General features: G+C 42.9%; 1 long non-coding RNA gene across 1 annotated transcript; it reads right to left on the bottom strand.

Annotated features, from left to right (window-relative positions):
- Positions 1-11,503: 11,503 nt before the first annotated feature.
- LOC309339496 lies at positions 11,504-24,861 on the bottom strand. Its single transcript, XR_014155413.1, has 3 exons — positions 24,802-24,861; positions 24,076-24,221; positions 11,504-11,523 (listed from the first exon to the last, which is right to left on the bottom strand). It is a non-coding gene; the product is annotated as an uncharacterized lncRNA (long non-coding RNA).
- Between the last annotated feature and the right edge of the window lie 872 nt (positions 24,862-25,733).

The raw sequence follows: 25,733 nt of genomic DNA, 5'->3' as shown, positions 1-25,733 counted from the left end.
TCAAAGCCTTTTTGTGGGTTTCGTTCAGGCATCTGGTGGGCCACTGTGAGAACAGGATGCCGGAATACATGGGCCATTGGCCTGATCCAGCAGGCTCTTCTTATGCTCTTTGGAGTTCAACAACATCTGGAAGCAGAGTTGGATTTAGGGGAGTGCGACCGGTTTGGTTGCACTGGAAACGAGGCCTCTGGGCACCACAGGGGATGCTGCAACTATGATTTAAAATGGAGTATGAGAGGCTGGGAAGCAGGGCATCAGGAAAGAAGTAGATAAGAAACTTTTTGTTATGTACTGAAGTTCTCACCCTGGGCCAGCAGGGGGATACTGTAGATAGTTATGCAAATGAAGGATCGAAAGTGACATTCAGTGATTGGATGGATACTGTAGATAGTTATGCAAATGAAGGATCGAAAGTTACATTCAGTGATTGGATAGTTTTAGAAAGTTGCTGCAGTAACGTTGTACTGGAGCTCTATATAAGCAGGCTGACTGAGCCCTTCAGTTCAGTTCTGTTCTGGCCTCTGAATAAAGAAGAGATGTTTGAAGAATCGCTGTGTCGTCTGATATGTTCACCCACAACTTAACACTTTTATACACCAGATATAAAACAATTGACTGGAATACAACTTAAAAAACAAGATTAAAATACAACATGAAAATGCAGCCTCATTTCAGCAGAAACTCAAAAACTTTTTGGGGGATGAAAACGTCAAGTCTTCACCAAGGCTATCTAGACTGGTCCTATATGGGCCAGAAAAAAGCCAGGGAGGTCCCCAAGTAGGAGTTCCATCACAGAAGGAAAAAAGAAAAAAGAAAGGGAGGGATCAAGTTAATTCCAAGCCAAAAGCAGGCGGAACAACTGTGTCTTACAGGCCCTGCGGAAAGAAATCAGATCCTGCAGGGCCTTGGTTTCATGAGGCAGAGCGTTCCACCAGGCCGGAGCCAGTGTTGAGAAGGCCCTGGCTCTGGTTGAGGCTAATCTGACTTCCTTAGGGCCCGGGACCTCTAGGGTGTTGCTATATATGGACCTTAAGGTCCTCCGTGGGGCATACCAGGAGAGGCGGTCCTGTAGGTACATAGGTATACTGGTACATAGGTGAGGATGCTGCTAAAAACTAACTGAAAGGTATATCTTGCAATGAGCCTACTTGGATATGAAATACTTTAATTGCAAATACCTTACAGTTTCTTACTTAGCATATATGAACCCTCTTAATGTACAGTAACGCAAGAACAGTTGCACACAAAGTTTAGCACATGCTGAATGGAAGATTCAACATAGCATACACTGAGTACTGTGCACAAGCCATCTAATGCAGTTATTTTTTTAATGTGTTTAGAGGCCCCTCCTGATCAGAGGCTATAAAATTTCATTGTTTGTACACACATCCAGCACTGGCCTAATTGACTTCAATGGTACCTGTGCAGATGTATATGTATCCTACATGGCACATCGGTACAATTCCCTTTGACATAAACTGGTGTTTTACTGAGGAGTTCTTGATGGATCTAGACAAACTCACATGATCATTACTAATGGATCTAACAGCATGCCTGCATGTGTAATCGCATAGATCTCTCTTATGATTTCTGGTTTACAACTGTTTCTATAAATACATATAGGAACAGGAAGCCACCCATAAATCCCAATAAATGAATTGTGTTGCTCTATTTCTTAAAAGATATAATATTTAATAAAAATGTATGCACTATATCTTTATAGAATATTTCTATCGTTAGGTTGCTGTGCTATATTTTTCAATTAAATTTACTTGTGATGAATGGAAGCTAAGCTTGGCATTGTAAAGGAAATCACATCGATCACCACAAAGTCAATATAAAATCTTGGGCAACTCTGGGATAAATTATACAAATGCTAGGACAATATTAATATCTTAGGGCTATGGCTCTCAAAACACTTTTAAAAAAAGTTTACACAAGGTCCATTATGCATTAATAGCAAAGCTCTTGAAAAGCAATCTGTTTGGGAAATTATAAATGATAAACCATTTTACTTCTATACTGAGTAAAAATATAAGCAAGGGTATGAGACGGAACCAGCAGCAGAACAAGCCGATCGGGCGCCTGGGGCCTCCGTAGGGCCTCTGAGGAGTCTGCCTGCCTCCTCCCACTCAGCTGCCCTACAGCTGAGGGGGAGGGGGTGGGCAGACTGTTTGGAGCTAAGCGGAGCCTGCAGGCGTCCAAGCCACTGCGTCACTCCCAGGAGAGACGCATGGCTCGGGCGTACTGCAGGCCCCGTGGTGAGTGCTGCCCGGCATTTTGTCATCCCCCTCAGTGGTGACACCCGGGGCGACCAACCCCCACCACACACACCCCTTCCTCTGCCCCTGGGCAGAACACAACCATAGCTGTCAACTTTTCCCTTTTCTTGTGAGGAATCCTATTCGGAATAAGGGAATTTCCCTTAAAAAGGGGGAAACGTTGACAGCTATGAACACAACCCATTTCAAACTGGCAATGTAGGAAAGCAAACCACTGAACACTTTGACCTCTTTCTTCTCTCTTTTCAATCAGCCACATGCAATGCTGGGTTCACTGCAACACACGGGGACCTGTGAACTCCCTCTAGGAACCCCACTCCTGCATCCACCCTCATTGTCTGAGACGGTCAGTATTTTGTAAGAGGAATTGAAGCACACATTAGACATTTAGGTTTGTGCAGGTCCACAAAGTAGCCAGTGGAGAACCAAGTGCTATTAGGGTTTTTTTCTGGTTACAGAGACATTTTGATGTATACCATTTCATAGAATGGTACAGTTGGTACTCATCTAGTCCAACTCCCAGCAAAATGCAGGAATTTCAATTAAGGCATCCATAACAGATGGCCATCTAACCTCTTCTTAAAAACATCCACGGAAGGAGAGTCCACAACCTCCTGAGGGAAACCATTCCAGTTGAAGTGGATTAAGACACCCTGGTGCAATGTATACATTTAAACAACAGCAACAACAACAAAAAAAAACCAGGCTTTTTGCACTGAAAAGAACCCTGGGTGATGAGAGTTCAAAATCATCACTGAAGCCTCCATGCACAGTGATGACAGAAAAAGAGAAAGCAACATTAGGTAAAAGGTAAAGGTAAAGGACACTTGGATGGTGAAGTCCAGTCAAAGGCAACTATGGGGTGCAGCACTCATCTTGCTTCAGGCTGAGGGAGCCGGCGTTTGTCCACAGACAGCTTTCTGGGTCATGTGGCCAGCATGACTAAACCGCTTCTGGCACATGGGGGACTGTGACGAGTGCCAGAGTGCACGGAAATGCTGTTTACCTTCCCGCCACAGCGGCACCTATTTATCTGCTTGCACCAGTGTGCTTTCAAACTGCTAGCTTGGCAGAAGCTGGGACAGAGCAACGGCAAGCCCAAGAGGCTCAGTGGTTTAGACCACAGCACCACCTGCTCCCCTAACCTTTGAGCAACATTACTTTGTGGGGAGAGGCCAAATGAGTAGATCCACAGACCCTTTCACCACACTTTCCCCTACTCATGAAGGGAGCTACCCTCTACCTTAGAGGATACATGGCAAAAACTCACTGCTCTGGTCTAGTGGCCAAAGCCGTTTCTGATAGCAGACTGCCTCAGTGGCCACGGCTTCTTAACAGCTGCTCTTATATTTTTGCATTTTAACCCCCATGGCCAAATACATTGCCCATACATCTTGGAGAAGATTCTCCAAATGCTAGGATTTTCTCACTCTCGGCTAAGGCTCTCAGGTTTTCCCAGTTGATTAATTTAACTGAATATCATGATAGGGAATATATGGGTCATACAGCTTGAGCTGTAGAGATCTCCTTCACTCACATTATTACTGCTAAGGTGTTTAGCATTCCATTTAATGAGCAGCACCCCCCACCCACCTCAAAATCATATATGCTGGCACTGCAATTATTTTAGCCCATTAAAACCTTTGAGTCCAAATGATGAATATAACATGAAGCAGAACATTTGGGTGGGGCAGTGAGGTATGGGTGAAGAACTTCTGGACTTTAAACCTTAGAAACGGGAAGTGCTTAAGACTGCTCATTACCATGACTGTAGCAAGCTTCATGATGTCAAGTAAGAACATGATGGATTTGTCTCCTGAGATAGATGGAGTGCGCTTGGCAAATATCTGTAGATACAATACTAGTACTTGGTGGAGTGGGATGGGCAATACTTTTCATGCAAACCTATAGCTAACCAGCTGTTTCCTCCCTACACCACAGTTTGTCCACCATATTCTTAGGCACAATTTGGTGAATATTTCACTCTGTTCTAGCACTTTCTGGAAGCCCTTCTGAAGAACAATGCAACAAACCACACAATCTTCCAGTGGTCAACCTGTCACCGCCTCTTTAATTCCTTGATAAGTGTCTTGGCACCCCATTGTAAGAGAAAATGTATGCTGTTTCTTCCCTTTGAACCATTTGAATGTACAGGGTTTAGATGGCAGCAACTTCTACTGCATTAGGTCATGAGGACAAATCCCTAAGCCACTGAATATCGCAAAGCCACCAAATGTGCTCTGATGTGAACATCCTGTTGGATGTGACATGGAAATCGATGCATTATAGTAGATTCTTTGGACTAACACGTTCTTCTAAAAAATAAAGGAAGGAGGAGGGATGGCCAAAGGGTGTTTTTGGAAGGGCTGCAGCTCAGTCATAAAGCAGTTGCTCTGAACAGGTTCCAGGTTCAATCCCTGGTATCTCTAGGTAGGCTGGAGAGATACTACTGTCATCATGGACAATACTGAGCTATATGAATTAATGGTCTGGTTCGAGATGAGGCAGCTTCCTGCATTCCTCTGCATAAACTTAGTCTGGGCTGATAACTTTTGATGCCTAATCATTTGACCACCCCAGTTTCTCCATTGATTCACATTAAATTACACTACATCAATGGTTTTCAACCAGTGTGGCGTGGCACCCTGGGGTGCCTTGAATGATGGCCAGGGGTGCCATGGGCAACACTGGTCTCTGTCCCCATTTCCTTCTCTCCCTCCTCTGATGCCCTCTCATGCCTCTGCCTCTCAAAGGCTTCCACAGTTGTTTGTTGCAGCAGCCCTGCCTGCAAGTTCCCCAGGCAAATGGTGCTCTGGGACTGGCAGGGGCTGCTTCCCAGGCCCCTGTGGGGCAGTATGAGGAGGCATCCCTCTTTGGGGCAGGGGGGGCTGCTCAGAGACCAGGGGCAGCAGCAGCGCCTGCTCAGAGGACTCCCAAAGAGAGGGGAGAAGAGAGGAGACAGAGGGAACGCTCCACGCTGCACTACATTGTTGATTTAATCAAGATAGCTTCTCAAAATAAATCTAAAATGAGAGGTTTGTTCACACGTTATATAGATACAAGCTGCCTCTACATATGTGCAAGTGTTTCTGCAAAAGAGTTACCCTTGTTGATTTGTACAACTATTTATGTGCAGGAAATACACGATACACAGCTTGTACACTCATTGGATGAATCACACGAAGACCCCAAATGTATGGCTTATAATCCAGTGCTTTGTACCACACTTCCATATAAAATATTATCTTTTATTGGGAGGCCTCGATTTCTGCTTATGCATGCCATGCATACAGTAAACCACGGCTGCTTCAAAAGCTCAGTTGCATTAGAGAAGCAGATTTCAAATTCAGCTCAACTCTTGTTGTACGCCATGAAATATCAAGCCACACTGACTGCATCAGTGAAGCTCAGCAGGCCAACAGTGCCTTAGCTGAGCAAACTTCAAAGCTGACTGATGACTTAATAAAATGCTGCTGCATACCCATGATGCTGATATAGAGAATATCTTGCACGGTGCATTTCAACCTTTGGAACTTCTGACTGAAAGATGGAGGGGAGGAAACGGAGAGAGATTGCAGGGTGACTTTCAATGAAAGTGGAAGGACTTTGTGTTACACAGGAACGTTTACTGAAACCTCGCATCTGTTCGCCCACAGCAAAGCAAACAAACAATGGGACAGACTTTGGCTGTGTACACACCATACATTTAATGCTGTTAAATGGCGTCTAATATCCCAGACGTGGGTGGCGCTGTGGTCTAAACCACTGAGCCCAGGGCTTGCCGATCAGAAGGTCGGCGGTTCGAATCTCCGCGACAGGGTGAGCTTCCGTTGCTCAGTCCCAGCCCCTGCCAACCTAGCAGTTTGAAAGCACGTCAAAGTGCAAGTAGATAAATAGGTGCCACTCCAGTGGGAAGGTAAACGGCATTTCCATGCACTGCTCTGGTTTCGCCAGAAGTTTCCCCAGAAGTTTCGCCAGAAGTTTCGCTGGCCACATGACCTGGAAAAACTGTCTGCGGACAAACATCGGTTCCCTCGACCAGTAAAGCTAGATGAGCACCACAACCAGAGAGTCATTTGCGACTGGACTTAACTGTCAGGGGTCCTTTACCTTTACCTTTTAACATCCCAGAGCATGTGCAAAGTGTCTTAACGTTACCAGTAAGTAACCACATCCAGTTCTAATACAATTAGGATCAGAGATAAAGGGTTAAAGGACAGGGGGATTGAAGCAGAGAATAAATTATGTTGCTACACATTTTTCTTACAATAAACTCAAAGGTGGTGTACAAAGAGTTGTCCTTTGCCCTTTTATCTTCACAACAACCCTGTGAGGAAGCTTAGGCTGAGAGGGAATTACTGGCCCGAGACCAGCCAGCCCCAAGGCTGAGTGAAGAACTGAACCCCCATCAACTGGGTCCTAATCCAACTCTCTGTGAATGACTGGAGTAGTCAGGGAAGGGGTGCCCAACCAGCCTCAAACAAAGCTATTTTCTAAAAGGGCAAAAGCGGAAATGGAGGGAGGGATTTGTGGCCCTCCGGAAGCTTACAATCTAGGAAATGACACCAGGCTGAGAACTGTGGGTCTGGTCAGAGCTTCAGGGGGGCAATTTAGATTGAAGAAATGGCTTAGGGAAAATGGAGAACATACATCCCAGAGCAACTGGAGTCTTAGAGCTTAAAAACTATCGCATATGGCCTGTCCTAAATGTCTAATAAAAAATATTTCAAAACAAAAACAAGAAACAAAGCTTGCCACAGCCTTGGTGTGAAGCAAGAGAGGAAAGCGAATTTGCGTTCTTGATGAGCAATAACTTAGAGGCGAGAACGAACACTACAAATTTTTTATTTTATTTGAATATGCAGAGTGCACAATCTGGTTGAGACAGACCTCCTCACAAAACACCCTCCTCCAAGCCCACTCAAGCGATATATGGCAAGTCTGTCTTCCATTATTCTTCCCTCATATGAAACTTGCTTCAGTACCTCTCCAGTTCGTGGCCTCAGCTGTGTTATCTCAGTAGCCATCTGGCATTCAGACGTATAAGGCGAGGACATCGTCTAAGGAACAATGGTATCATTTAAGTCAACGGAGCTGTTTTTTCTTTTATCATCATCAGCCGAAGAATTGTGTTATTGGCCTCTAAACAATTGTGACTAATTAGAATCCTTGCTGGATATCCGAGGAGAAGATGGCTAGAATGACAGCAGATATAAAAAGGCAAGCGGCTCGGCCAATAGGAACATTGCCACAGAGAGAGGCTGCATCTGGATTAAGGCAGCTCTGGCTTCTCATGCACTGACCTATAAAAGCAGAGGATAGCAAGATTACTGAATGCTGCTGGTCAGGAAAATGGAAGAACCAAATCAATTTAGGGATGTGCTGATTTAACCCTCTGCTTTTGAGGAGATTGGAGTTTGGTTCAAGTGAAATTTAGGAACACGTGTGGCACATTATTATTCTTGAATGAGATGGTGTCCTGGAATTATACTAAAAAGAACAAAACAAGCTAAAAGCTTAAAACAAGCAGCAAGTGCAGCAAAGCTGCCTACAGTGTTGATTGGTTTCTTAAGTTTAGATTTAAAGGATAAGATTGTCATAGCAAATGTTGCAGAGTCATTAGCTTTCCCCTCTTTGCTTTCTACCAGAACATCAACCAAAAGTAAGAGATCAAAACTGGATATATTTCTGGACTAAACGTTTCAGAAGGCAATCCTGCAGATGGGTGGTGGAAGAATAATTTTTGTCTCCTTGAAAGGCTCATCCTTTGAACCTGAACTCAAGAGAACACTCAGCTGTATATGTGCCTTGGCTGAATTTTCCATTCGTTTTAAGTTTTGATATATTTTGTTCTTCAGAGCATAAATCCATTCCAACACCGAGAAGAATGAGAATGACACCATGTCACATCAAACAAGAGACTGGTCTTCACTTCGATGAACAAATAAAGCTTCTGGATGTGAGGGCTTCTCCATTTGCATTGGCTGATGGGGAATCTAGCCAACACTCCTTTGGAGAGGATACGTCAGTGGGCAAATGGAACCCACAACCTCAGAGAATAAATATATTGGGACATATTGTACCCAGCAGTGGATGGAACGGTGTGGCCGTGCTGCTCACCTGGCTGAATCACTGCAGCACACCAGGACAGAGAGGGAGAGGGACAACAGCAGTGGTGAGGCTAGTGCAGTGCAAACATGCCAGCAGAGCCAATCCAGTGCTCTTGCCAGCGCATTAGAACAGCACCAGCGGTTGGATGGCCATCTGTCATGGATGCTTTAGCTGAGATTCCTGCCTTACAGGGGGTTGGACAAAATGACCTCTCATGTCCCTTCCAACTCTACAATTCTACGATTCTATGAATCCTCCCCCCCCCCCAACCACACTATTCCAATGAGGCTTCCACTCACTTCTGCTAATGGAAGAATTTCTTTCGTCTGAGGAACAACTGGCTTAAACTCTGTGCCCTCCAGAAAAGCTGCTCTGGGACACTAAGAGATCCTTCATAACAATGTGCAGGGTGGCACAGGAACAACAGAAGGAACATGGGGATTGGGAAAACCTTCTTCCAGTGAATGCCTCTAATGGTTTGGAGTCCCTTTGGCAAACTGAAGGAGCTCTTCCATTTGCATAATGACATTTGTTTTAAAAAAAAATCAATGAAAAGCAATAATGTTTATTCTATCACATTTGTACAAGATGACTAGGCATTTATCAAATACGGCTGCCTAGAAATGCATGCTTTTGCAGATATACTAAAATGCAATGAAACTGTGGTACATTTAATAGATCTATCCACACACGTTATACCTCAACAAGGCAATAGTTCCAGACCTACCAAGATGCTTTCAAAACTGATTTACGGCAGTGGAAAATGTAGCCTAAATTCCACTAATATAGCATTTAATATTAGTGCAAACCATGTGGTTATTACTCTATTATTATGCCATAATGTATATTTTATGGCAAAACCAACAGAAAGGGTTTTGAATATTAATAATTGCATTTTCCCAGGCTGAAAGGCATTTGCGAGGGTGATGCAGGTTTTAAAAAAATAATATTTTCAGTGGCACAGCAATCACTTTCAGTAGCTGATAATAACTCTAGTTGAGCACACAGATACAAGATATTCCACAAGGCAAGAAATGTTTAAGGATACATTCCATTTTAGTGGTCTGTAAATTTTCATAATCTTATATAGATTTCCCCGAACTAAATCACACAGAACGTAAGAAGCTGTCTTATCCAAATTGGACTATCTAGCTCACAAGGTTCTCAGAGTTCCAGACAGGAAGTTTTCCCCAGCTCTACCTAGAGATTCCAGGGACTGAACCTGAAATCTTTGTGATTTTATTCATTTCTTAACCAGAGACACATTTTGTTCTTGCCAGTATAGTGATGTCCCTGCTTTTATATGCCCTGCTCACATTGCTTTTCCCTCTTGACTTCCTTTCTCTCTATATTCCATGGATACACAATAAGGTGCACTCCAAATGATGTTGGACTCCAATTTCCATCATTCCCAACTTGCATGGTCCATTGTCAGGGATGATGGGGCCTAAAGTCCAAAACATCTTCCGCGCCGGCGACGCGGGGACCCTTAAAAACCATGGGCGCTAGAACCCATGGACATGGTGACTCGGCTGGCACCTTTTGAGCCCCCCCCGACCCGCGAAGGAGCCTTTTTAAAGGCTGCGGAACGGGTGACAGGGGGTGGTGGTGCTTTGAGTCCTCCGCTTCCCCTGCCGAGCGAAGCCGCATGCCATTCGACGGAGAGCGCTGACTTCTTCCATTGGAAATTCGGACTTAAAAGTATAACCCGTGAGTAATCGGAACTTGGATTAAAAAAGGCGAGAAATTTTTTAAATAATTCGGAACGAGCGGGGGAGGTATAAAAAGGAAGTCAGCCCCCCCCCCCTGTTGTAGAGGAGCTAAAGTAAAGGACTTAACATCTAAGATTGAGTGCAACCTTATTTTGATAAAGTTATGAAATTTTGCGATGGAAAATTATAAGATTGAGCTGGAGGAGAAAAGTGGAATTTATTTAAAAAGCAACCCCCCCCCCCGGAACCTGGGAGCGTCTTAGTGAGAGCGCCGGGAGAAGACAAGGAGAGGTTTTGACAGCTGTCAAAGAGCTGTCAAAGCAGAAGAACAATAATGAGAACTATGTTACGAGGACTTTGCCGGTTATATTTGTTACAATTTGGATACAAAATGTTTAAAACAAGGAATAATAAAGTTACTTTGACTGGTGGACGTGATCTGGAAGGGAACTGAGTTATTATAATCCACCTAGAGGAGCCGAGGGATATTACAAGTTGTTGACATCGAATTTGACAGAACCTTTTATCTCCTGGGAAACTGCAGAAATGGAACATTATTTTGACTACAGAGGTTTACACACTAAAGTAGACAATAGACTTATCTATTGAAAATGGAAGGGACTTGGCATCATGTTTCGTTCCTGAATAACAGAGCCTCTGCAGCGGAATTTAGAAGCTTTTGGAATTAGAACATTTGTGCAGGAAAACAGGAAAAGAAAGAGGAGAGAGACCAACAAGAACATCAAAAATAATAAGAATTGGACAAAGTTGGAAGTGGGAACATTTGGGAAATCCAGATTTGAAAGGTTTAAGAAATAAAATTGGAGTTTTACTCCCAAGTATATAAAAATCTGGATGGAAAAAATGGGCCTTTTTGAGATAGACTCCTTCCAAGATTGGACATTTAAAATTAAAGAAGACTGGTAAAGGACTATGGCTTAAACAAATGTGGGAACTCCAGGAAGACATCAGATGTTGATTAATACGGGAAACGCAACCAGGAAAAGGGGGAGGGATTTGGAATCCAAAGGCTGTAAAATCAAAATCATATTTTATTTTATTATATTTTAATCTATTATGTATATTAAAGAGGGGAACGCGCGGAAGGGAATACGTCGATCTTAGGAGATGGGAAAATATTTTTAAATAGGGCTAATGATAACAAGGTTAAAATTTGGGATAATATATTGCTGAATTTATTTGTAAGAATTGGAATACAAGAGGGGGAGGGGAGGGGAAGTCCTGGAAAGATGTTATGGAAAATAAGATCTTAAATTTGGATGTTTTGTTTTTTTATATTATTGGAAATTTTTAATAAATATTATTTAAAAAAAAATAAAGTCCAAAACATCTTGATAGCATCTTGCCAGCTGCATCTGGAATGAGTAGCTGAATTTCTTGTGCCATTGTTTGACCTGCTAATGACAAATTGAAATATGATAAGAGGTATCTTTAACAAAAAGACATTCCTTAAATGCTCATATTTGGATTGGAACTAATATTAATATTAATGTTTCTGTGAACAATAATAAATCCCTGAAATTTGAAAAGCCCTCTATATTTTCTATGTCAATGAAAGGAAACTGTGAATTTTGTATGTCTTATCTTAGAAAGATCATCACACTTGCTTGGCAATGGAATGGACTGATCATTTGGAAAGGCGGCAGAGAAATCAATTTTGTGACACTACTGATTTAGCTTATTCAATATATTTCTGTCTATCAAACTAACTCCTTGATTAGTAATCATCTAAATAGTCACGTATGTATGGCGTTAATGTTTTCACCATTGAATTATCAGCTAGACACAAAGAAATGGATTGTGTATCTGGAATATCCATAGGGATTATTCTACTGTTATTAATTTGACTAGACACTGGATGTCAGTGTTGCTGTTTGCTAAAAGGAATGAAATATAAAAGGCAGCTTAATAGAAGATATCAAACAGAACGAATCTAAATGGCTTTAACTTCTAACAATATTATTTTATATTTATCATGGATCTTATTGGTCTGAAAATATTGTTTTCTATCTAGATATTAAGGTCCTGATCAAGTCACACTCTGTATTTAATTTGTTAATTAAATTTGTATACTGCCCTTCATCCAAAGATCTCAGGGATATTACATAATAATTTATTTTTTCCCAAGAGCAGATCGCTTTGTCGATATATTTCTAAATCATTCTGAAACTATAGGCAAATTAATGGTGTCTCAGAGTGTCACCATAAGCAACAGTAAACACATTTATAAAATCTGGTATGAGAGAAGATACCAGTAGTTTAAGTGAGTTAAATGGAAGTGTTCAGATGTAAACCTTTACAGTACATTCGACTGCAATGAAATCATCTTAAAGCCTGATAGCTTACCATAATTGAATGGAAATGATGGGACACATCTTCTGACAATAATAATAATAATCAAGCCAGAACTGGTCCAATTAAGGGTTGGTTTTGTAGCTATGGAAACTCAAGAGTAACAGTCTGGGTGCTCTGAAGGGATAGACACATTGGTCTGGAAAAAGCACAAGAGAATGGCGCATCATCATCATCATCATCATCATCATCATCATATCTTTATTGTCATTGCCCCCTCTCAGGGACAACGAAATTACTTGCCTGCTCCATCCACCCAGGTAGGGCACTCCACTCAAAATCAGAACTATAAAAACACTAATTAAAACAATACAGTATAATACAGCAAGGAAGATTAGATGACTTTCAAAGTCCAGGTTTCCCATTCAGGGCCGAGATCGCTCTGGAGAAGAAGCTGTTCTTGAGACGGCTCGTTCTTGTCTTCATCGTCCTGTATCTCCGCCCCGACGGCAGGAGCTCGAAAAGACAGTGACCAGGATGCGATGGATCTTTTACTATGTCCAGTGCCTTCCTATGGCACCTTGTGGCATAAATCTGCTCTAAGGTGGAGAGTGGGCAGCCAACAACGCTCTCTGCTGCCTTAACAACTCTGCACAACCCCATCCTGTCCTGGGTAGTACAGCTTCCGTACCACTCACATAAGCCATAAGTGAGCACGCTCTCAATGGCACAGTGATAGAAGGCAAGCAGCAGTTTCTGCGGAAGATGGTTTTTCCTTAGGATTCTCAAAAAGTACAGTCTCTGCTGCGCCTTCTTCACAAGCCCCCTTGTGTTGACACTCCAGGACAGATCCTCTTGTAATTCAATACCCAAAAATCTGAACGTTGTTACCCTCTCCACACAGACCCCATCAATCAAAAGTGGCTGGACATTGCTCTTCTGTCTCCTGAAGTCCACCACAAGCTCCTTTGTCTTCCTTGTATTTATGAGCAAGTTGTTAGCTCTGCACCACTCTGTCAGCTGCTCCACCTCATCTCTATAGTCCGTTTCACCCTCCCTTTCAGAGATGAGCCCAATCACGGTTGTGTCATCTGCAAATTTGACAACCCTATTACTAGGGTGAGCAGCGACACAATCGTACGTGTAGAGAATATAAAGGAGCAGACTAAGTACGCATCCCTGTGGTGTTCCTGTGTTAGTCTTAAGCGTATTAGAGGTATAAGGGCCCAACCGAACCCTCTGGGGGTGGTCTGACAGAAAGTCCAATATCCACCCACAAAGTGATAACGGAAGCCCCAGATATTCCAGTTTAGACATCAGACGTTGTGGTAGAATGGTATTAAATGCCGAGCTGAAATCTAAAAAAAGTAGTCTGGCATAACCCCCCCGCTGCTCCAAATGTGCCATTTCACTATGCCATTATCGTCACACTGTTTTTATACATCATAAATCTGGTCCCAGGATTTCCCATTTTGATGTGATTATGGATTATCATTGTGATGCTTAAAAAGACCTTCAAAGTCAAACTTTCCTACCAAGCTTTGTCTGTAGTTTTATTTGTGTGCTTGTTTGAATAAGGAACTAAAGTGTAGATTCAGGTAGGTAGCCGTGTTGGTTTGAGGCAGTTGAATAAATTAAAAAATTGTCCAGTAGCACCTTAGAGACCAACTAAGTCTGTTCTGGGTATAAGCTTTCGTGTGTTTGAAGAAGTGTGCATGCACACGAAAGCTTATACTCAGAACCAACTTAGTTGGTCTCTAAGGTGCTACTGGACAATTTTTTAATTTATTTTAACTAAAGTGTAGTATTTAATGATGAATATTCCCTTTTTGTAGTGGAAGGTGGCCAGTTGTGGACTGTTTGGCAGCATCCTGTTCTGCTGTCCATAGCCACCGATTGCAGTGGAACCAACTACCATCTTTAAGAAATGAGGAATAGGTGGCCAAATACAACATTTTATGTAACACTGCAATGATCATTTGCAAGTCTGATGTGCACAATTGATTGGGGCCTCAAAGCAGGGTGACCATTTGTGTCATGTCAGACTTCCAGCCTGATCCTCAAGATGCTTACTTGGAAGTAAGCCCCACTGAATTCAACGGTTCTTAATTCCTAATAGGTATGTGCTTAGGATTGCAACCTTTGTCTATTTCCTCCCCACATTTCGCAGGCAACTTAATGATGCAAGTAGGGAAAAGGAACATTGCCATCAGCCGTTACCATGGACTATTAATCATCTTACAGCTGCAGAATTGGAATAATGCAGTGCATAGATTTTGCTACCACATTGTACAGTCATGTTTCTACCAAAGTGTGAGGTGTAAACAATGATTGTGGGTTGTGTGCTATTAAAAGCAACGTACGGTTTTCATCTTACATAGCTATATAGACAGAAGAGCCAAGACTGACCTGAAAAACAAAAGACTCTGTTCCAATTAACGGAACCAGTCTGTACATAACTAGCCTCCAGACAAGAAACAAACAAACAATCCCCACTGAAGGGGAAGTTTCTTCTAATTAGAAAACCACTTACTCCATTTAATGGATCAAAATCACACATGGGATAGACATCAAAGCCTCCATTTGTTTGTTTTTTTGTACTGGGCCTTGGATCTCTTGCTGTTTCCTTGTTGCTTTTTAAATAATAAAAAAAGTTGCTTTCAGGGCAGCTTTCATAAGCCTGAATTTTCACCTATAACATATAAATTAGCATATCTGAATGCTATGCAAAGTTGTGTCGTGGGCCTATGCCTCAAGTGTTTTAAGGCCCTTGCAATGCCTTGCCTCCCATGAGCTCAATCCTAGGTCATCTGTAATACATCAGAATTACTATCCTTCCCCCTTCTCTTCAGGTGCCATCCACATTTTGTGTTTCATTGTGTCTTGACAGGCTAGCAATCATGCAGGCTCAGTCTTGAGGCTGAAGACAGGTGATCGGGTTTTCAAGAGAGCTGTAGGCGATATGACAGGGACATTGTTGCCCTGGCGTGAACAACTCAGCCCACTGTCACCTCTGCTTATAGGTCTTTGTGGTGCTTCAGATCTTGCAAACCCCGTTTGACAGGCAATATTGGGACAAAGGAGATGGGGAAATAGCACAGGAATTGATGCTTCCTGAAGCAGCAACATCTACTGTCATTAAAGCTAGAGTGCAGCCACAGAGTAGAAAGTCTGTCAAGCATGGGTGGAAACCCCCCAAACACCAACATCTAAACTTTTGCATCTACCTAAAGTAAGTTTCTAGGAACAAAACCACTGCTTTCAAAATGAAAACAGAAGCGGGCTAGAAACGGAATTTGATTCAATGATCACTGATTGTCCATCAAAGAGTCTCTCATACTTTGCTCTGGATCAAGACCTTTAAAAATATATCTTGGATTCAGAGGTCTTGTGAGAAAAACACTCACAAGATGATTTGCAACCTGCGCAGTTCCTTGTACCGCTAAAAATCCGCTCCAGAGGGTTATGGAACCTTCTGAAATAGTGTGGGAGGTAGTGCAGGAGACTGAAAGAAAACGAGAAATTAGGAAGAAGAGGAAGAGGAGGAGGAGGAGGAGGAGGAGGAGGAGGAGGAGGAGGAGGAGGAGGAGACCTCTCCCTCTTCCATAAATGGAAAAGGCTTTGGGGAAAAGGCTGTATCTCATTAGTAGAACACTAATGAGGAAGGTTCCAGATCTGGGAGAGACCCCACTCGAAAACCCCAGAAAACCACTGCCTGTTAACGTAGCATTTACATTGTAGTAGACAGTACTCAGCTCAATTGATCAATGATCTGACTCAGTATGAAGCAACTTCCTATGTTCCTGTGTTCACTGGCTGTCGGCCCCAAGGGCTAATCTGGATACAAACTGCTGTGCTGCTTCCGTATTTGTCTCAGGAGACTTCAGAATCTGTATTTCACTGATAACGATGTCAAAGACTCCCTTTTCAAGCTATAGGTCTGCCCTCAGGTAAAGAAACTGTTCAAACTTCATTGCCTCTTTATGATGACATCTAAGTCCTTGCTGGAATAATAGCTGCTTCTGGTCGAAACAAGGGTGTTTATCAAATGGTTGCCTTCTTTGCTTGCATGGAGCTTTGTACATTTAACTGACATATCAATAGGATTGAGGATGCTGAGCATCTTTCATACATCAGCTGTCGGTACTTTGTGGAATTGAGTAAGGAAAGGCATTTCTCACTTGCCAGTAATCACTTGGAAATCCAGCATTTCATTTTGCCACAAAATGCATTTACAGTGGGGAAAAGAATGAGAGCAAAATACTGTGCAAAAGAAACTGATGCTCACTGGTGGTGGTGGCATATTTTATTGGCATGATTTCAAAATTAGCTTATGATTCAAAGCGATTTATTTATTTATATATACATACCCCGCCCATTTGGCTGGGTTTCCCCAGCCACTCTGGGTGACTCCCAACATAATATTAAAAACACAATAAAACATTAAACATTAAAAACTTCCCTAAACAGGACTGCCTTCAGATGTCTTCTAAAAGTCAGGTAACTGTTTATTTCCTTGTCATCTGATGGGAGGGCATTCCACAGGGTGGGCACTACTACCGAGAAGGTGCTCTGCCTGGTTCCCTGTAACCTCACTTCTTGCAGTGGGCAACCGCCAGAAGGCCCTTGGTGCTGGACCTCAGTGTCCAGGCTGAACAATGGGGGTGGAGATGCTCCTTCAGGTATACTGGGCTGATGCCATTTAGGGCTTTAAAGGTCAGCACCAGCACTTTGAATTGTTCTCAGAAACATACTGGGAGCCAATGTAGGTCTTTCAGGACTGGTGTTATATGGTCTCAGCAGCCACTCCCAGTCACCAGTCCAGCTGCTGCATTCTGGATTAGTTGTATTTTCGGGTCACCTTCAAAGGTAGCCCCACGCAGAGCACATTGCAGTAGTCCAAGCAGGAAATAACTAGCGCATGCTCTACTCTGGCGAGACAGTCTGCATACTGAAACTGTATACGTGACAGATTTAACAGTTTCTAACTATGTATACTGGGATGCGGGTGGTGCTGTGGGTTAAACCACAGAGCCTAGGACTTGCTGATCAGAAGGTCAGCGGTTCGAATCCCCGTGACGGGGTGAGCTCCCATTGCTCGGTCCCTGCTCCTGCCAACCTAGCAGTTCGAAAGCACATGAAAGTGCAAGTAGATAAATAGGTACCGCTCTGGCGGGAAGGTAAATGACGTTTCCATGCGCTGCTCTGGTTCGCCAGAAGCGGCTTAGTCATGCTGGCCACATGACCCGGAAGCTGTACGCCAGCTCCCTCGGCCAATAAAGCGAGATGAGCGCCGCAACCCCAGAGTCGGTCACGACTGGACCTAATGGACAGGGGTCCCTTTACCTTTACCTTAACAATGTATACTAATATAAATCAGGGGGAAGACCATGTTGACAATCACCCAGAGCCAGGCTCAAGCAAAAGTGGTGTTTCAAAGCCTGGGAAAGGTTCCAAGGAAAGAGAGGTCTAGAGTTCTGCATTTGACTCCTTGGCCTGAGGTTCCCCACCTCTGTAGTAGACTGAAGAAGTTTATAAGAAAGCACCTGTTCACCTATAGGCTTCCACATGATGAAACACAGGCAGGATCAGGTATCCCTCTGATCATATGAAATGTACACATGAGTGCAAACAAGGCAACTATATTAAGGTCTCTTTTCTCAGAAATTACATAGTGTGTCCTTCATGAGAATAATATATCAAGGAGGCTTCTAAGGCTTTGGAATGCATCTCATTTAGGGCATTTTTAACCTGATTCCTTCTACACCTTGTTCAGGGGTTCCCATCTGAAACTTCAGGCTTGATACTTGATTGTCTGATTGGATTATTTTTGCATGACTGCGCCATGTTGGTGCAAACTCAGCCCCTGACTCAACAAACAGCAGTTGAGAAGTAAAACCTTTCAGAACGGTTTGAGACAAAATACAGTTAAATCATCTTTCCTGCCTATGACAATTTGCATCTTCTTCCTATCTCCCTCCCGCCCACTGTGTGTTTTGTCTTTGTTTTCATACCAGTTTCTTTTTTTTCTTTTTGGTACTGTTAGGTTCTTCCACCATTCTGCAGCAATTAAGCAACATGTTTCCAGTGTTTGATTGTTTTTTACATAATAGGAACTGTTTCCAGAGGGGTGAAAAAAAAGGTCTCCTATCACTGTAATGATGAAAAGAAACCCATGTAGCAATTTACTTAATTGGGAATGAAGTAGTTGGTAATAATTAAAACAAAATTAAATTAAATGTAATCTTTGACCTTGGTGGGGAGTGGAAGCCAGTAAAGAGGTGGGAATGCTTGTGCTATTAATATGTTGGTGGAAAAGCCATTGCTTATAAAAATCTAATCTTTTTATAACCATTAAAATTAACGTTTTCAATCCAATATTCTGGGAACCTATTACCACTAAATCTTTACAGAGTAATAAATAGTGAAAAGATGCAATGGAGCCTTTGTCCTTCAAAAATAATATTTCAAGATTTGTAGGGAGCATTGTTATAGTCCCTTCATTCTTTTAGAAACCAGTGGCCAGAAAGGAGGAAAACAAATACACCTCCAGAAGTAATTCTAAAAAAAATTTGCAACCCCAGAGTCATCCGTGACTGGACTTAACTGTAAGGGGTCATTTACCTTTTAATGCATACACACTGGGACATCCATGCATGGAACAGAGCTTTCCTGGCCATTCTCAATCCCTTGGTCCTGCATCAAAGGGGTTCTGAGCTTAGAAGATGAACTAGATACCTCATAGGCCAAGGACCTTGAGGAGCATACAGGCCCCCTGAATCCAATGCTGAGGGCCCCATTGAGGCCCTCCATGCTGGTATCTGATGAGGAACTCCTGGAACTCTCAGAGGAGAAGGAGGAGGATTTGAGAGTGGTGCTACCAAAAGCTTTGGGTCCAGGCTGAAGGGTGATGATACAGTATCATCACATGCCCAGAGTCATCGGTCTCCTAATGAATAAGCCACCCTGGACACCTTCAATGTCAGCATTTGTGGTTAGGGTGCAGTTTAGGAGGCCAGAGTACATAAGTCTTCCCTCTTCAACTTTCTAGTTGCTAGAAACAACAAGGAGTTCTGGCTTATTATTCTTGGGTTACTAGCTCCACATTCCAGCTTCCTTGCCTTGCTGTGTTGTACCTAGTCTGACCTATGATGACTGATTGCTGATCTAGATTATGTTTGGATGTGCACTTATTCTTTCTGCTACATCTGCAACCTTGCGCTCATTAGCAAACACGTTGATGGGGGCTTATATCTTCTGAAACTGGCTGAAAGCCTCACTTAACTACTCAGGTCCCTGGCTGACAACACTGGAATGTGTTCCTCCCAGCCTCAATTAGCACTTTGATTCAGGGTGATTTGTATATTTCCCTCAGCGAAGTAAGGCTTATTTGTGTTAGGCCTTTGGTATGACTGACTTCAGTTTGGGTGGACATGGCATAGGGCATCAGCATAGCAAAGGGGACCCCCATAAGGGGTCTGTGGAGAAGGATTAGCTGTGGCATGCCCCAAGCTCAGTTTGGGGCCTCCATCTTCCTGGAATCTCTTACCCTGGTTGCTTAGCAACACCCTGGATGCTTGGCTTGCACCATGGCAAACTTTAATGCTGGGTGACTTCCAAGAAGGGGGGTGAGGCATTTTTCAACCCTGAAAGAGTACCATTTCTTCAGCATGGACTGAGTACAATGATATATTGATCGTTGCCCTAATAATAATTATTTTTCAAATCTGAGCCCAGGTTTATCACCATTAGCTGCAATCCATTATAAGGAAGAGATACAGGGATATCTGTATTAAGTACTCTTAATATGTGGAAAAACTATGGTTTGTTAGAGCATTGACAGTAAGATGGCTCATTCAGAATATATAATAAAATCAATGAGGAAATTTTACAGGCATGACCACAATTTTTTCCAATATCTACAGTAATGAAATATTGCCCATAGTTTAATTACAAGATATGGCCCTCTTCAAGAAATATCAGAATTTGAATATATAATGCTGGAAGATAAATCACAAGTATTATTATGCAAGATAAGTGAAATGATCAGTAATTTAGAATCAATGAAAAACACTTATCAATATAAATGGGAAAGAAATGTTGGCCCTGATATATGGAAACTGGCTCTGGTTCAATATTCCTCAGCAAACTATCAGCATTTATTTTAAAGTAAGTTTTTATAAACTTAGCATGCAATGGTATTTGACTCCACAATGACTTAATCATGCAAATAGGACAGCAAACATACAGGGTTGGCATTGCAAAAATAATAATGCTGTTATACAGCATACTTTCTGGACATATCCTAAAATAAATACACTTTGGAATAACACAATAAAAGAAATAGACATTGCAGGATATATACTCCAAATAGATTCACAGGTTATCTTATTTGGATATCTTACAGAACTCATTTTAATAGATGATGAAGTAATGGTTATCAGTTCATTAATTGTGGCTCATATAACTACTTTTTAATAATTGGAAAATGGACATGATTCCTACAGTGGAAGACTGGATAATTAAAGTGTGGGATATAGTAAACATGATCAAACTGACTAATTTCATCAAGTCAGAGAAGTCAAACACTTTGTAACTGATTTGTGGAGAAATGAAAAAGGTTCATAATGCATTTGTCCATCAAAGTTCAAGAAAATGTAAATCTATAGACTTTATTAAATATATTATTATTCATCTTTGAATTACTGTATAAAGATCATGGATAGGTAAAAGATGGATAGGTAAGACTGACAAATATATATTACATGCTTCATTTCTGCACTTTTTCATGATTATCATTGAAAAAAACGACAAATTGCCTGATATAGCTGACATTCTTTTCTTCTGACTATTTAAGAGCTTCAAACAGTCCTACTCCCATTAAGGTGTGTTTTCAGGACCCACCCTATTCTTGTGACTGTAACCTGTTTTAACTGTTTTAAATTCTGAATTTTAAATGGTTGTAACCCACTCTGGGATCTTCTGGTAAGGGCATAGCTGTCAAGTGTCCCTTATTTGAAGGGACAGTCCCTTATTCTAGCGCCATGTCCTGCTGCAGTCCCTTATTGATGGATGTCCCTTTAATATGTCCCTTAAATTTCAAAGGAAGCAGCTCCTCTCCCTCCCTCCCTGCCGGCCAGGGAGGAGGGAGGCTCCAACTGTGTTGCTTGGCTGTGTTGCTCACCCAATAAGAAGTCTAAGAACAACTGGGGGTGGAGCTTGCATGCCTTGTGTGTGGCTAGTTAATGCAAGCTGAGGGGGTTTTTGAATGCTGGACACCATTTTGTTGCACGTGCTGCTGCAAACTTTGCAGTACAAAGCCAGACCGGGGAGCCATCTTAAGTTGAGGCTGCATAGGCCTTGTGGTGCATGTGATTCAGATTCTATTCAGTTGAATCTCTGGTTACAAAGTTGGTTGGACAGTGTTCTGAAGCTACCAGCATGAGTTTGACCAGACTGCAGGAGGACAGGAAGACTGGGGTGCCTGGAACAGGTGAGGCTGCAGGTCCCTTATTTTGGCTGCTGTTCCCTTATTTTCAAGGCTGCTGGTCCCTTATTTTCAAATCTGTAAGTTGACAGCTATGGGTAAGGGGTGGAAATGTATAAAAACATCCATGAAGTTTAATATTGGTATAATGGCTAATACACCCTTAACAGACATAATGAGAATCCATGGTCTCCAACTACACAAATGAGGCAACTAAACGATTAAACAACAATGAAAGACCCAGGTTTGCATGTGTCAGAGCCGCCCCTAGGTCCCAGCTCACAAAGGACCAACGGCCGGCTGTAGTTATGTACAAAAGTCTTTATTGAAGTTCAGTTTCCATTTCAAAGCCGCAGCGTGCAACTCTACGTCTTAAAGCCTAGACCGGCGAAGTTCCGTCTGACTCTCCTCCCCTTCCACACCAGTTTAAGACTCTAGCCTTGCTCCACCTCTTCCTTAGCTCCTTCCTCCTCTGGGCCCTCCTGCCCGCTGGGGTTTCATCCTTTCTGGACTCTTCTGACGCTGACCCCCCTGATTCTTGCCCCTCCTTCCGGCGGGCTTTAGGACCTGGTTCCCTATCCGGGCTACCTGCTGTGCCGCTCGCCTGTACATTTGAACTTGGCGCGCGCGCCCAGCCGGCAACCTTCCTCTTGACCGTTCCCTCGCTCTCCGATGGAGGCGTGGCCAACCCTGACTCATCTTCTCTCGCTGGTGGTGAATACACTGGCCCTGATACCTGGGACTCCTCCCCCCCACTACGCTCTGGTGGGGAAGCTGGTCCTGATTTCCAACTGCTGCTCTGGGAGTCCCCGCTGGCCCCTTGCTTCTGGGGTGTCCCCCTTGGGGCCCCCCTTGCCCTGGCCATTGGTGCCCCCTTCTGTGAATCTTCCGATTCGCTGGAGAGGCTCATGGAATCTCTCGGGCTGCTGTCATCTTCTCCTACGCTGCCCTCGGATTGCTCCCCCTCGCTCTCCATCTCCTCCCTTCCCTGCGCTCTCGCTGCGTCCCTGACAGCATGTTTCTTTTTCTACTCTTTCACGTGCCATGGGAGGGGATTCAAAACATACACTTCTAGCTTTAAACTGATCACAGTTCCCCATTCTATGCAAACTCAGTGAACTGTGGTTTGTTTAAACTATGGTTTCAAATTAAGGCAGGATGTGAAACCACAGTTTGACACTGGATTGTTGTCACTAACCATAGTGTACAAGCAGGCCAATTTTGATATCATAGAGAACTGTGGTTCATTTAAAATCAAGAGTGATGGAGAAAGGAAAGGAGGGGAAATGGGGGCACTATGCTAGCCATGGTTTGTTCACATCTAAACCCACAGCAATGGAACCAGGCCTCTGTTTCTCTGTTCCTTTGTGGGTTTGAGAAACCAGGCTACCAAACATAGGACTTAAATCAGGTGTTGTTCAGCTTCAACTCCATGCTGGCCCTGACTAATATAATCTAACAAGATCAATTAAACAACAGCCAAGCCAAGTAATTAAATTATAAGTAAAAAGAGGTAGTCTGAACTGAAAAATATTTGTGTGCCCAGAGTGGCGAAGAAAGCTCCCCTCAAAACCAAATTTTATCTGCCCTGTGGATGGTCTGTGAAATTACAAATAGTAAGGAATGGACTTTAACAAAGAATATGTTACCATTGCGTTAAAGCCTAATCTGTATAAAGAGAACATGAAGTGGCAAAAGGTTCTTTATTGGACTGTTGACACTGTGGGTGGTAATGATGATCTGAGAGTGCCTTTATGTTTAAATTCTCAAGGAGAGGGGGAAAACAAATTCACATAGCATATGTCAAGGATAGCTAGCCTAGAATCATTCTCACTGAGACCTAGTTTTCTATGTTCAGGGAGCTATTTTTAATTAAGAACCCAGGATGGTATGTAATTAAGTGCACGAGGGTTTTGCTGTTAACACCTACCCCAAATCTGCTCCTGAGGGTTGAGGGCAGGGGGAACCCAGAACAGATTTGGTTGGGGACACTGGGGGGGGGGGGAATCCTTGCACTGGCAAAAACACTTTGTTAGATAGAAACCATCCACAGTAATGCCACCAGCTGCCTGTCTCCACCTGCAGTATAAAGGGGAGCACTGTCATCACTTCATCTGCTAAGCAGACCTCAGTTACTACAATATAAAGTGATGTTATTCTGACTACTTACCAGCTCTGCCGTAGGTTAAAGCAGTTCATCTTATTTTGTGGGTGTTGAATTATATAGCCCTCACAGGCATGTGACCAGAAGCGGTTTCTCTGCTGTGCAAACAGTTCTGCTGCTGTTTATGTACTCACTGTATCTTCCCATTTCAGCTGAAGTTAGGAAATTTATTTGCATATGTTTAGCCAGAGCAGACATTGCTATTCTCCTTCGGCAAACCACTTTTGAGCTTACCTTACAGTGAGCAACTCTTTACACTTTGCTTTTGTCTTTTCGATTCATTTTCAATAAAATATTTTAAATTTTTATGAGATTTCCCCCCACTCATTAACATAACAAGAAAAATGCATAGGGCTATCTAACTTTGACAAGTGCATTTTATCCTAACTGTCGAGACAGAGGATACATGAATGAATGCATAGCTATTGTTGAATAGCCAAAATGATGCTGTTAAAATTCTGCAAGGCCTTGCAGAAAAATAATGGCATTAGCGTGACTCACAAACCTCCCAGCCTTCTGTAGAAGCCATTATAAAATGCAAACAGTTATGAATCTTGCACATCTTGAAATCTTTAACCATCCGTCTGCTGCAGATATACTGCATTATCATTGCTATCACATTCTATAAACTTTCTTTGAAAAGTGATAAAGCTGCTCTGCCTTAAGGCTACTATCATTTAAAAAAACAAATATTGTGTTTTAAAATTTAAGCATATTGAATAATTTACCAACCTTTTTTAAAGCTGTGTGCTTCTTCTCTCTGCACCCAGGTCACCAGTTTGAAAGAGAGCTAGGTAGAACACAGTAAGGACTGAATTTTATCCAGTGGATAGGAAGACCCAGATTGCCCCACAGAAAGAGGGAGAGATAGGGAAAGAATGAAGATGCAAAATGGTGTGGCCGATAAAATGGGCTACAGGTTTATTAACGTGCCCAAATCTGCAATGAGCAAAAACCTGTTGGCAATAAGCTAACAAACCCTCAGACTTCTGAACTTCAGGTCAAAATGCGGAGCCCACTAGGACTCTTCCTCTTGAGGATCCTTCTCATGCAATCTCACTCTGTGTCCATGTACAACCCCCTCTGCCCTGCCCTGCCCATTTCATTTCTCTTCAGGAGACCAGGGGGGAGGGGATCTGGTCACAACATGAGGGGGAGACTCCCTGGCTTCTGCCTCTGCCTTGAAGTCTGAACTGTGCTTTGCCGCAGCCTTTTCCTGTCCACTACACCCTGTCACCTCTGACACCTCCGCCCTCAGGTCAGCTCCTCCTCCCTTTCATCATTGCCCGCCCCCCACCAATTCCCTGAATCTGAGCCTTTTTCCCCTACGAGTTCTCTAGAGGGCTTCCCCAGCTGGTGCCTCCCATCGCTCCTCTGTATCCAGATGGTCCATGACAGACTGAGATGAAACAATAGCCTAGGTACAAAAGGAAACGTACAGTGGAACTTCGGTTTTCGAGCGTCTTGAAAGCCGAACAATTTGGAACCTGAACGCCAAAAGCCCAGAAGTAATTGCTTCTGTTTTCAAACACACCTCAGAAGTCTAACGTCTTCCTGAGAGATCTGCATTGGCTCCCAGTATGTTTCTGAGCACAATTCAAAGTGTTGGTGCTGACTTTAAAGCCCTAAATGGCCTCGGTCCTGTATACCTGAATGAGTATCTC

Source organism: Podarcis erhardii (genome assembly GCF_964252035.2).
Source record: "Podarcis erhardii genome assembly, chromosome: 3".
Taxonomy (NCBI): Eukaryota; Metazoa; Chordata; class Lepidosauria; order Squamata; family Lacertidae; genus Podarcis; species Podarcis erhardii.
This window is presented reverse-complemented; position numbering and strand designations above follow the sequence as displayed.